Source organism: Nicotiana tabacum, chromosome 19, assembly GCF_000715075.1.
Source record: "Nicotiana tabacum cultivar K326 chromosome 19, ASM71507v2, whole genome shotgun sequence".
NCBI lineage: Eukaryota > Viridiplantae > Streptophyta > Magnoliopsida > Solanales > Solanaceae > Nicotiana > Nicotiana tabacum.
Window position 1 is genome coordinate 80,147 of NC_134098.1, and position 4,446 is coordinate 84,592.

The following is a 4,446-nucleotide window of genomic DNA, read 5'->3' on the forward strand; positions in this document are numbered from 1 at the left end:
GGCATGTCCCCATGACACATAATTAAAAAGCATAAGGTAGAGGAAACTTCCCTGAATATCTAGTCGGGGTATGAGTCGAAGTCGGGCTCCATTCCACGCGTCCGACCTAGTGCGCACATCCACGCAAATAGCTTCTTCTCAGTCTTCTTGGGGTACACCCCACACTTACCTTTCTCAATCACTGGAGCCTTATCTTTTGAACTCTTCCCCTTCCACTCAACACTTGCAGCTGGCTTCTCCTTTTTCACTCCAGTTGCTACATTCATCTCAAACGTCACCGTCTCCTCATCCACTCTAGCATGAGTTTCCTATTATGTATACCCAGTATAGCTCTACCCGTTGCTAAAAATGGTCTTCCTAGGATGAGGGGGGCCTCCTTGTTCTCCACCATATTCACTAATATGAAATCTACATGAAATATGAACTTATCCACCCGCACTAAAACATCTTCTACTATCCCATTGGGTGTTATAGTCGTTTGGTCTGCCAGCTGCAAAGATATTGGCACCGACCTTATCTCTCCAATCTTCTTATCCAGTTTCCTATAAATAGACAACAGCATTAGATTAATTGAGGCACCAGAATCACATAAAGATTTATCAAAGTTAAGAGTGCCTAAAGAGCAAGGTATAGTAAAACTCCCTGGATCTCCACACTTTTATGGGAGTTTATTTTCCAAGATTGCACTACAATGCTCTGTGAGCTTGATCACTGAGGTCTCTTCTATCTTCCTCTTCTTTGAAAGGATCTCCTTCAAGAATTTGGCGTAAGCTGGCATTTGTGAGAGAACTTCTATGAATGTCAAGTTTACATTAACTTGTCTCATCATATCTAGAAATCTCTCAAACTACTTGTCCAGCTTTTCTCTATACAGCTTGTGGGGAATAGGTAGAGCAGGAATGTGCTTGCTCTCAGCATTAGTGTCCTCCCTTCTTGAAGTTTCCTCCTTCTTATTTTTCTCTACTCCCTTCTTACCTTTCTTCTTCTTACCATCTTCAATTTTCAGCTCATTCCCACTTTCTTTTTCATGCGCAGCTTCTTTTTGAATTGGAGTTGGATCTTTCAACACTTGACCGCTTCTCAAGGTCATAACATTTACCGTTTCTTTGGGATTCTTTTCAGTATCAGCTGGCAGAGTACCTGGGATTCTCTCAGATAATATAGTTGCAATTTGTCCCATTTGTGTTTCCAAGTTACGCAAACCTATCCCAAGTTCGTTGATAGCTACAGCATGAGCATCTAACCTCTCATCTGTCTTGACAATGAAGGATTTCATTAGATCTTCTAACCCAGACTGAATTGGCTGTTGAAGCTGAATTGCAGCCTTTGCTAATTCACAAAACTAGGAGCTCCTTGAAATCTGGAGTTATTTTTTTGCTATGCATTTGCTGTACCCCCAGGTGAAGTTATAATTATCCACAACATTAACTTCCTTAGTTGAGGTTTGACACTCATGAGTAGGGTGTCCCCTACCACATATGTCGCACGCTGCATGGGGCTCACTATGTATTGAAGCTAAAGTTAGCTTCCTTATTTCCTTTACCATGGCATCAAGTTGTACCTACACAGATGTGTTAGCATTAACTTGGTGAACACCAGTTTATCTTATTTTTTCAGCAATCTTAGAGGGCTACTGATTTGCATCTTCAGACAACTCATCAAGAATGTGACTATCTCCTCTGAGGTTTTTTTCATCAACTTGCCTCCAGCTGCATTACTCAATGTCATCCGTGAGGCCGGTGTCAATCCATCCCAAAAGTTCTGGAGTTGCATCCAGAGTTCAATTCCATTATGTTGACACTTTCGCACTATCTCCTTAAACCTCTCCCAAGCTTCAAACACAGTTTCAGTCTCATTCTGGCAGAAGTTGTGGATTTCTCTTCTAAAATTTCCCGTCTTAGCTGAGGAGAAATATTTAGCAAGAAATATTTTGGTCATCTCCTCCCATGTTCTAATCGATCCCTGGGGCAAGCTTCGAAGCCAGTGCTTTGCATCATCTTTCAGTGTGAAGGGGAATGCCCTTAGATAAACTGCATCTTATGATACACCATTATATTGAAAGGTGTTCATAATCTCCTCGAAGTCCATTAGATGATTGTTTGGATCTTCGTTCATCTTTTCTCTGAAGACAAAATAATTTTGGAGGGTTTGGAGCAACCCTTGATTCAATTCAAAATTGTTGGCTGCAACTAGAGGTGGTCTCACACTGGATAAGCCTTGGTTGTAGACCGGTCTAGCATAAGCTCCAAGTGGTCTCCCCGCACTGGGAGCTATATTTCCGAACTGATCTGCACCCAAGGTTTGCTTTTGAGCCATTCTTCGAGCCCTCTCCTCCTCGTAAGCAATTTATGCATCTCTAAGTGCTGCTTCTTTAGTATCCCTTGCAGCTTTTTCTCTAAGTTGGGCTGCCCAACCTTTTCTAACGTCTCGGTGAGATTTCTTTCCTTGCTTAACTGTCACAGTTGTTTTTCAATTTTTGACTCGTATGGTAGCAATTCCTTCCCAGAAGATCGGGTCATGCACCAATCTAACCTGTAACCTACGCACAGTCAAAGAACACCAACCGTAAAAAGAGAAATAAAATAAAAATAAAAAAAATAAAATTCCCGAATTAGCACTACAAACTATTTCAAACTATAGAACCTCTCTACAAGGTCACTCGGGTGAACAGTAACACCGCAGCGGCAAAAAGGCCACCACGCCTTTGTCCGGTGGTGAAAAACCACAAGATTGGTCTCAAAAGAAGCTCCTAGTCTTTGCGCACAATCCCCAATTGGTTTCATCATCAAATTCATACCCAACTATTAGAGATCTACAAATTAATGTGACAATCACTGTAGCGCAACAGTGACTGCGTTCTTCAGCCATTTCCCAGCTCAATTCTATTTTTTAGAGCATATCGCTGTCTCATCTTTAGCAACAAGAATATTGAACTAGGACAACCATGACTGCACTTCTCTCCCCCGCCCTTTGGCTGTGGGAAAGCCACCTCCAGTCGTTGTAGAGAACACCCGAAACAATAATATACAAAATACGTATGTTACTCTATTGTCTCAAGCAAAAGCAACTTCTACTTTGAATCAAAAATTGTTAAAGCCTATTGAAGTTATTCATGGAATTTCAACAATTCAGTTTTCAATTGATGAACGGATGGAATTCGCAAAGGAGGAGGAATTGCATCAAGCTGTTGTGGTGAAGCTTTCTTCTAACGCACCAGATGTATCTACTTTAAGAATCTTACTACTGAAAATTTTCGGTATCAAAGAAAAAGATCTGATCGGCCAACTTGCACCTAGACAATTGCTTATTAGGATTGATCAACATGAAGATTTCGTCAATTCACTTGCGAGGTCAGTTAACTACTTTCAAATACAATGGCAGGGAGCTCCAAATCAGAGTATTTCCATGGTCTATTGATTTTAATGTAAAGGAGGAAATGACAAAGGCGGTGGTTTGGATTTCCTTACCTAATCTGCCAACAGAGTTGTTTGCAATGAATGCTTTGTTGTCTATAGCTTCCGCTGTTGGCAAGCCTATAGCCATTGACAAAGCTACTCAAACTAAGTCACGTCCTAGTACTGCAAGAGTTAAGGTTATCCTTGATTTAGTGGACAAACTACCACATAAATTGAGGCTGCAATTTATAGACAAACAAACGGGCAGAATGGTTGAAGTTTTTCAAGATTTTGTGTATGATAATTTGCCATATATTGCAACCACTGTAAACACCAAGGGCATGATGAAAATACATGTCGCCGTTTAACTGAAAAGGCAGTAGGGAACATGCTAGGTGAGGAAAATACTGTCGTGCAAAGTGAAGAAGGAATACTGGATAATGAAGGTAATTTATTTGAGAAGTTTCAAGGGGATTTGAGGCAATTGATTAATGAAAAAAGGCAACTGTCAGGTTTAATTGAGGCAGCATGTGTCGAGGGTATACACCATATATCTGATGGTGCCAAGGTTCATCATAAATCTAGGAATCAGTTAGCTATTGGAGAGGAAATGAGCTTAAAGGATATCCTTGGTGCAACAAATTTTTCAAGGATGTTCATGCGGCCATATTTTTCCGGCCATCAAAAATGACCTAAGGGATCATGGTCAATGCCTCGCCATGACAGTTCCTCGTTTTTGGCATTTTATAGCCATAAAATATGAATTATGCCCCATTCCCATATTTTCTTGTGATGTAGCCCACGCCTTCCGCACGGGCCCAGGCCCCCGGACCCGGATCATCCAAAAATTTTTGGGCCATAAACAATGACCTAAGGAACCATAATTAATGCAACGCCATGACTGTTCCTCATTTTATGGCATTTTACGGCCACAAAACTAGATTCCCCCCCTTTTTTCCTAGATTTTCGTGTGCTATAGCCCACGCCTTCCGCATGGTCCAACGACCCTGGACCTCGATCTCCTAAAAACTTTTCGGGCCATCTAAAACTA

At 41.3% G+C, this 4,446-nt stretch overlaps 1 non-coding gene across 1 annotated transcript; it reads left to right on the forward strand.

The window, feature by feature from the left end:
- The first annotated feature begins 1,783 nt into the window (after positions 1-1,783).
- LOC142173974 (small nucleolar RNA R71) lies at positions 1,784-1,890 on the forward strand. Its single transcript, XR_012703339.1, has one exon. It is a non-coding gene; the product is annotated as a small nucleolar RNA R71 (small nucleolar RNA).
- The last annotated feature ends 2,556 nt before the right edge of the window (positions 1,891-4,446 follow it).